Genomic DNA, 9,140 nt, shown 5'->3' on the forward strand with positions numbered 1-9,140 from the left:
CATGCTCTGGAAGAGACGCCTCCACACCATTAGTTGCCAAGTAGGGATTTAGCAAAGTGAAATGACTGGCCCAAAGTCACACATTCCAGCTTTCCCTGCCGTCACCTCCACGGCATGAGAGCAGAAGAGGTGGATGTTTGGCAGCAGCGAATGGGCCTGGCCATGGCATTCCCATTCTCTGGGCTCCCCCGAGCCATGCCATGATTGCCTGGGCCCAAGCTGGCAAATTCAGCCCTGGGGCAGCAGGGTAGCCCTACCCCTGCCTGTCTCAGCTCCTAAAAACCCCAAGCCACCGGAGAAGCCGACCCCAAGGACAGGGAGTAAAGACAGATGGAGCCTGGCCACTCCAGGCAGGAAGTGGGGTGGGGCCTGAGCACCTGTCAAAGGAAGATCTGCCAGCCCAGTGGACTCAGTGCCTTGGGAGGGAGGGCTGTGTGGCTGTGAGGTGCTTCTGGTCGGCTCTGGGGCCAACCCGGGGTGGAGACTGCCAGGTCCAGAATGTACTGAAGGCCAGTGAGGCAAGCTGCTCCAGGGATTCTCCAGGCTCCTCATCCATAAAATGAGGCTGGAGGGATGGTAAGCTTTCCTCTAGCTATGGTTATGAGGCCAAGAGGCCAGTTACCCTTCTGGTGAATTCCAATACAGGCCACATTTAGGAGCACGGGTGCACTGGAGACCAGAAGAGACGAAGAAAGAAGGTTAAGGGGATGGGGACCAGGCGAGGGAAGATGGGAGGAGGAGGTGCTCAGCTAGAAGCAATAGCTAAGAACAGACTCAAATGCTATCGTCCAACATGGCTCTTGACTCTCTGCACAGAAGGGCCAATTCCAGAGGGAAGGCTGAGCTTCTGCTCGTGCAGTGGGCCAGAGCCTGGGCTCTGGAGCCAGCTTGCTTGGGCTCAAAGCCCTGGTCTTGTGGTCTTGGAGCCTCTGGCCCGTGGCCTAACCCCTACGGGCCTTAGCTGCTCATCCACAAAGTGAGGTAAGAGAGCTATGGCAGGTTTACACAGAGTGGACACTGGCCTGGCCTCTGCCACCCCCACGCTCCCTGGGCAGGGTGTCTTCCTCCCTCAGGACCCTCCCCACTGCACGATACACAGGAAGGCAGGGGGGGGCAGGTACGGGGCCTGTGTCCCCCCCCCACTGGCTGCCACATGCAGATGCGAGCAGACATTGCTGACAGACCACGGCACTCTTCCATGGCCCCCTGCTGGCCACTGAGCCCCAGGCAGAAGGCTGCATGGGGAGCAGGCCGGGACACAGCCTGTGTGAGGGTCTTGGCCCAGCAGCAGCTTGACTGCACCGGCTGCCCCAATTGGAAGAGGGGTGGTAGGGGAAGGCAGGAGCTGGCCGAAGTGCATCTCTGCATCCCCAGAATGTAAGCTCTCCAGATATTACTGGGGGTAGACGTGGTAAGAGGGGACTCACAAATGTCTGCTGTAAGAAATCTCATGAAAAGTCTCGTTAGAGAGAGGGACGATAGCCTTTCCTGCTGGAGGCGGTGAGGCCGATATCTCTGGGGAGCTTCCGGAAGACCAGGGGTCATCATTTGTCCTGGGTGTTAAAGGGCAGGGGGGCTAGAGGACATGCCTTTTCTTGGCCCTGTCTGTCTTTGAAATGTGTGTGTGTGCCCAGTGGTTGGCTCGTCTCCAAATTATAGACTCTTCCAGCTAAAGGAGAAAGACCTCAGAGATTAGACACCTGAACATCCAGCAGGGAAAAATCTTCAGAGGACAGTTGGAGGCTTTTCATTTTGAAATCAATCATCGTGACGTCAAACCAAAGGCAATGCATGTGGGACTTACTCCTTGGGAACAGTGCTGAACCTGGGCCAGCACGGTTACAACACTAGCCCGAAGTGGGGACTTTCACTGTTTGCATGAATACTTCGCTTCGTTTATTAGCCGTCAGTCATCAGAGGGTGACTTCCCAAAGAGCACTCACTGGTTGCGTATGGAAGCCCAGGCCCTTGCTTACGTGCCAGGCAAGTCTCCACTGTCCCCAGCCCCTGTGCGGGAACCTGGCTGCCAGTGCACATAATTATGTCATTACATGTGTGTGTCTCTCGGGGCCCAGTTCCCAGGATGAGGCTTGGGAACTGCCCAAGTTCCGAAGCGACTATTCTAATTCAAATTGGAGAAGTGGCACCAAGAAAAGAAGGGCAGCCTGCCGTGCAGTGGGGACCCGAGTCGCTCGCTCCATTGGCTGTGAGGAGGGCTGAGGCAAGAGAAGGGGTTGGGAAGGTTTGAGTCCAGACTGCTTCTTTCAGCTCTGTGCCCATGACCTGGGGCAAGGGACTTCCCTGACCCTTAGTTTCTTCCTCTGAAAGGGCTGTTTTGGGGATTAGGGGTGTTGGTGTTGGCAGGGACAACTAAGACATATCCAGAGACCACAGATGGAGAGTGATCTAACCGGGGGCTGCTCTCGGGACTCTGGTTCTCTCCCTCTTACCCTCCACCTCACAATGAGGTCCTCGCTGAGGACAAGAGCCAGGGAAGGGATCTGCAAGGGATGAACTCAGAAGTTGCCTGGATCCCCGATGCAGTCCTCACACGGGGTGGTAATTCTCCCAGGGCACTTGACAGCCACCAGGATCGACAACTTCCCCAAGCGTCCCTGGGACGACGATGCTATTCTGGTACACCCATCCTTACTTGGCGTAAGAAACATCTCGCCCAAAAGATGCCTTTTCTTCCTCCCCAGTACAGGGCCATGGCCTGGTATGGTGGGGAGATGGGGTCCCTGGAGTGGCCCCCAAGGTAGGACCACTCCTCCACCAGCCACGGTGGGACCCTGGGCAGACCACATCACTCCTCTGAGCCTTAAGTGTCCTCCCCTTTGAAAACAGTGTGAGCCTATCTGCCTCCAAAGTTGTTGTGAGAAGAGGCAAGATTTCTGACTGAAAGATTTGTGTGAGCGACAACCAACCTCACTGCAGTCCCCTGGTGCAAACCCAGGAAAGGAAAGCAGCCTTCAATTCATCTCCTTTTGTCAAGTGATTTGCAGAGGCCCAGTGAGGAGGCCCAGGGCAGGCGCCCCCAGGGCGCCCACCCAAGGAGGAACCTGCCCGCCTCTGCCCCACCTCTTGGGCCAGCGGGGCTGGCTTCCTCAGAACTAGGGCCTGCCCACCACTGCGCAGAGCACTTGCTCATCTGTAGAAGCCCTGCCACCCACTTCCCTGCACCCCCACTGAGCCTCCCTCTCTGTTTCTGTCCTCCATCACCCAGGCACTAATGCAGGTAAAGCTGTCTGTCCACAGCTCATAGGGAGGTACAAAGGCACCACTCCTAAAGGCAGCTGTATTTTCATGGAGGAAAAAGGAGACGCACATTTTAGTGAGCACTTGCTTCGTGCCAGGCCTCCCCTTGGCCCTTAGCACACGTGATCTCATCAACTCCACCACAGCTTCCTCATCTAAGAGACAGGTTCCGGGGGTAGGGTGGGGAGAGAATGTCCTGTCTATGGCCAAGCTGAGCCAGGCCAGTGCCAGCTCTTTCCACTGTTTCGAGCTGCCTTGACCCTGTGTCTATATTCAAGCAAAAAAGCAATCTTCAATCTGAGGAGGCTCACAGGCACCTCAATAGCCCAGCAAGATTCTCCACTATCAGATGCTGCCGTTTGGAAGGGAGGAGAGAGGCCAAGGGCTTGGGCCAGGGCCAAGGCCAGAACAACTAGGGCTGATCTTCACTATCTGATCTTCTCCCTGAGGAAAGAGCCCTCCTGACCTCTGGTTCAGGGGGAACCTCTGTTCTCTTGAGTGGCCTGGGAGCCAGTACAGTCTTCAGCCTGCTGGACAGGGGCCTAGCGGAGCAAGGGTTAGCAGAGTGGGCCAAGGGACCAGGTGGACCACAGCACCGCTTCCTCCGAGGGCGGGTCAGGAAGGACTGCAGGGAGCCTGGAACGGCCGGCACCCCAGCCAGCACACTCTCCAGTGCCCTGGGCACATTGAACAAGCCATCAGCAGTACTGTGGGGTGAGCCAAGTGCCAGGAGGCAGCAGCACTTTAGACTTCAAAGCCAGCCAGTGCCCCTGGTGGCGTCTGTGTGTTTACACTTGGTTGGGCTGATGCCGCAGGCTCCTTGGCCCAGCCCTAAGGCCTTCCCCATCCAGCGCCAGGGTGCCAGAGCCAGGGTAGTCGGCATGCATGGCCTGATCCCACCACAGAAAAGGTGCAGGTATCAGCGTCTCGCCACCACCCGAGTTGGGAACCCAGGCATCTGTGCCTGAGGAAAGTCCAAGTAAATAGCAGCAAGGAGAGCCACTGCTTAACAATGGCCTAGTGTGCCAGGAACAGCACTCGGCATTTTATATGTACTCATCTCCCCGCCTTCCACCAGCCCATGGAGTAGGGAGGATAGCCCCTATTTTTCCAGGAGGGGTGCTGAGGGGAAGAGACTCCCCCAAAGTTTCACACCCACTCAGGGCCGTTCAGCATCCCCTGGGGCCTTGGCTGGAGCCCGAGGTCCCTGGGCCCTCAAGGCCTCAGCCTGCAGACATTGCCATACTTGGTTCTCCTCCCTCCTCTCCTCTAGTCCTGGTCTCAAGGAGGCACCCTCTTGGTCCTGTGTGGCTGCTTCCCCGACCTGCCACGTCCTGGGACCCCACTTCACAATTAGTAGCAGGCCAGCCGGGGTAGCTAAGGTGTAAGGTGGGCCCAAAGAGATTTCTGAGTAGGCAGTGGCAGGACCACCTTAGTTTCTCAGAGAGTGATGTGGGCGGAGGTGCACAGGCTGCTAGGGCAGGGAGGGAGGAGAGGAGGGCCCCTGGGGTGTGGCAGCAGTCGGAGGTGTGAAGTGGACCATGGCAGGGCAGGCCAAGTGCACAGCACTCCGCGTCCTCAGCACTGAGCCCTCGGTGGCCCCACCTTTTCCCATGCAATTGTTACAAATGAGGAAACAGGGCCCCAGAGAGTAAGTGGCTTCCGTCAGGCCAGACTACTCGACTCAACCTGGGGTGCCCAGGATCTGGGAATGCAGGCTAGGTGACAGGGGACAAGGTTGGGGACCTCATGTGGACACCTGTCTGTAGGCTGCCCTGGCTGGCCCCACTCAAAGGATTTCTCCAGCACAATCTGAATGAAGCTTCAGCCTCCCCCAGGCCCCAACCTGCTGGTGGCTTTGGTGGTTGGCCCACATACACCTTGGAGCTGCCTTCTGTCCTCCAGCTGCCAGGCACCCTGGGCCAGAGGGCCCTGTTTCCGTGCCTCTGCAGAAACAGTGCCTGGCTCTGGGACCTCCACCTCCCAGTCTGACCAGTCACAAGGCACAGCTCAAAGGTCATTAACTCTTTGTAATTTTCCCATACAAGACCACCTCCTCCCACCTTGGCAGAGTCCTTGCCCCTCTCCTGCTTCCTGCGGCCCTCTGTAGGCCCTCTGACCAGGCGCATGTCTCCTCCATACAAAGGCCATGTTGCCTGTGACGCTCAGCCTGGCTCACTGAGAGAGGAGCAGCTGGTTTAAATCCATACGTGGCTGGGATACAGGGACCTCTGGAGCATGGCCCAGGAGCTCCACCCCAGCTTAGAAACACCACCCTTTACTTTCACCAGATCTTTGCACACCTGCAAAGAAAGATTCTTTACCTAACCGTTTTCTTTAAATACTGACGCTTAAAAGAGAAACTTCACATGGTACCCTAGAAAGAAAATGAGAGTCGCCATAAATAGGAACCTGACGGTAAAGTAAATACAATTAAAAAAATGAATTGGATCCTAGTCACAGACTGTTGATACTGGAAGGATCTATCTTGGCCCTGTTTTCTGCTTGTTCAAAAAGCAGATCAGCATGTAAGAGATGGGTGTTAAAGTCACCTTCAAAGGAATCTAGGACTTTCTTTGCGATGTAATCAAGGGACCAACAAAACAAAACAAAACAAAACAAAACAAAACAAAACAAAAAACAAACCCCCCCCCCACACACACAAAACAAAAAAACAAAAAAAAACCTGAAAAAGAACAAAGTGATTACTAAGGGATTCTACATTGTAGAACAGTATGGGAAACAGCCTTAACCAAATGAACAGCAACCTACTGCTTGCCAATTTCCAAGCAGCAAATGTATGAAAGAATAAACAAATGAGCACACACACACACACAACATATATCTATGTATCTATATCCATTCTTTATTTCTACTTTTAATGGTTCATGATTTCTACTTTTGAAAATCTACTACCGTTTTCTCTGTGGCCACAGGTACAACTAGAATCTAAGGCCCACAAGCACAGGGATTTGGCTCTTATTTACTGTAATACCCCCAGCCCTGAAAACAGCACAGGGTAAGTGTTCCACAAATGTTTTTTGAGTGACTGTTGCTGAATGTCCAGTTTGGCAAATGTTCCACAGAAAAAAGGAAAAAGGGTATTTTCTCTGTCTGAGGGATATAAGGGTTTTTATCTATTTAGAAATCAAGTGTAGGAATTGTGTTACACCTCTGTGTCCTTCCTTACCTGTTGTTTAGCGGGCCTGTCCAATTCTGGAACCTGCATTCTAATGTGCCCAACTATAATTATCACTCCTTTTTTTTTTTTTTAACCAAGTTCTCCTTGAATTTCTAACAGATTTTGTTTTTATATGTTTTGCAGGTGCAAGTTTGTAACCATGCCTTTATCATTACATGGTATCTCTCTTTATCTTGGTAAGTATTTTTGTCTTAAATTCTAGCTTGTCTGAAATTAGCATTACCACTCATACTTTCTTTTTGTTCACAGTCTCCTGACATTTCTCTGTCCGTCCTTTTATTCCTAACCTTTGTTTACCATTGCATGTTTCCTATAAATAGCATATTACTGGGTTTTGTGTTTTAATCCAATCTATCATACTCTGTACTACAGAGGAGAATTTGGCCATTCACGTTTAGTGTAGTGACTAACACTCTTATTCCTCCTGTTTTTGTCATTATTTATGAACAATGTTTTTGTTTCCTTCATTTTTTTTTGGTTTAATCAAATTCATTCCAGATTTTCCTTTGTGTTTGTGGAAGTGCTACACTTTCCTGGTCCATTCATAGCTTCTTCCCCTTTCTCTGTGCTTATAATCTTATACATATTTCTATACTTTTACCTGAAAACAGGATACTAAGCATCTCCCTCACCACCATATACTCTAATTCTTTTCCCCAAGCCCTCCCCTGAGAAAGGCTAGGCCTTTAGAACACCTTCACTTCCCTTCTTCTCCCCTTCAGGTGAGACCTCTGGAGTGTTTCTAGTAACCTGAACTCCCTTCCTAGGAGTTCTTGAGGAATGCAGAGAGTCCTCAAGTCCTCGAGTCCTAGGAGTTCCTGAGGAATGCAGAGAGAGTAGAGTACTTGTGGTTGTAGATGGTGATTAGATTTTCCTTGCAGGATGCTCAATCTGTTTCAAGAGTCATATTTACCATTTAGACCAAGCGTGAACAAATAGCTAGAGGCCCAAATTCTGCCCAGTATCTGTTTTTGTACGGTCTTCAAGCTAAGAATGTTTTTTCTGTTTTCTAATGGATTGAAAAACATCAAAAGAAGAACACTTAATGACATATGAAAACTATAAGAAGTAAATTTCAGTGTCCCTAAATAAACTTTTACTGGCCCCTCACCACACCTACTTGTTCCTACCTTGGTGCAGCTGCTTTTGTGCCACAGTGGCAGAGTTGAGCAGTTGTGACAGAAACCTAGGAGCTGCTGGGTGCAGGAACTCTGGGATGGCTCCACAGTGTCTCACCTGGCTACATGTTTTATTTATTCATTTTTATTACCAGTGCATAGGCGCCATGTCAAAACAGGACAAGTGGACTTCAAATGTCACACTTTCAACAATGCTCAGTGAGGTGTGGATTATTATTTTGTCGAATCACATGGCAAAGCTCTGTGTTTGTTACTGGCTGTGTTAATAAAATACAGCATATACTGACATCAGAATATTCCCAGCTCACAGAAAAAGAAAATGAGATGACTTCAAGCAGTACATCTCATCACAGCAGAATTTCTTCACAAAACAGCAACAGAGAGAGAGAGAGACAGAGAGACAGAGAGACAGAGAGAGAGAGAGGATATAAAGCTATAATCAAAGTAAGTTTCCAAGTGGCTCATTTGTTAGCCAAGCAAAGGAAAGCCATTTACTGGTGGTAAGTTAATTAAATTGTGTTTGATTGCAGCAACTAAAAAAAAGTATCCAGAGAAAACAAGCTTATTGAAGATGATTAGATTTGGGGCAAGACCAGTTGCTTTGTTGTGTCCTACAGGCCACAGACACTCAAAACAACAGTAATGAGTGCGGCCACATCTACAAGGGAGCCTGACCCATCTTTCGATGTGAGCAAGTGAAGCAGAGCACAGAAGGAAGAGAAAACCTGGGAAGGGCAGATGGCTGGCCCCTGTATGGGCCATGCACTGTCCGCAGCATTGTGTATTTACTTCACTCTGTCACTTTCTTTCTAGAACTTACTACTACCTGAAGGCATCTAAGGTACTGTTCCTTGTCAAGTCTCTCCCATGAGAACAAGCACTCTGTCTTGCTGTACCCGCAGTGCGCGGCATACACAGGAGCTAAGGAAACATCTGAATATATGAATGAAGAGCGTGTTTTAGGCGATGAGCCCAGGACTGTATGCCTTAAGTCTGTCCAGGTGGAAAACGTTTATTCAACACACATCTATAAAGGGCTGGGCCTTCCTTGGTTGTAAACAGATGATGTCTCAGAGGCCCAAGTTGAGCTCCCAGAAAGCTGACTGGGTTTTGCAGAGTAGACACAATGAGTTTGCCCAGCATCATGGAGCAAGGGCTGGGAATTGGTTCACCATGGTGGTGAAGAACCTGCCCAGGAGACTGGATTTAATCTTTTCAAGATGGCTTGGCCTCCTGGAGATGTCTTTGAACGGAGACATGCCTAGGGACGGGTGATAGCTGTGATGTGTCTAGGAATTTTTCAGAGGCAGGCAAGCACAGCTGGGAAAAGATCAGCACTGGGTACTCCCTGCCCTTGTCAACCACACCCAGCAGCCAGCTTGGCTCTTAGTTTCCTCCCCAAACATGCCACTTCCAGCAGTCCTGGCTGCCTCCTGACAGGGACCGGGGTGGCGGAGGGAGGGAGGTCTCTGTGCTTCAGAGAGGAACAGAAGTCCTGGGGAAAGGATTGGAATATCATTCTGGGACTTTAAGGGCTAAAC

The 9,140-nt window shown here is 51.0% G+C and overlaps 1 protein-coding gene across 4 annotated transcripts in view; it reads right to left on the reverse strand.

Annotated features, from left to right (window-relative positions):
- EEFSEC (eukaryotic elongation factor, selenocysteine-tRNA specific) overlaps nucleotides 1-9,140 on the reverse strand; it is a 252,343-nt gene that overhangs the window by 53,336 nt on the left and 189,867 nt on the right. The gene's annotated exons all lie outside the window — the stretch shown is intronic.

The sequence above is a fragment of the Prionailurus viverrinus genome, chromosome A2 (assembly GCF_022837055.1).
Source record: "Prionailurus viverrinus isolate Anna chromosome A2, UM_Priviv_1.0, whole genome shotgun sequence".
NCBI lineage: Eukaryota > Metazoa > Chordata > Mammalia > Carnivora > Felidae > Prionailurus > Prionailurus viverrinus.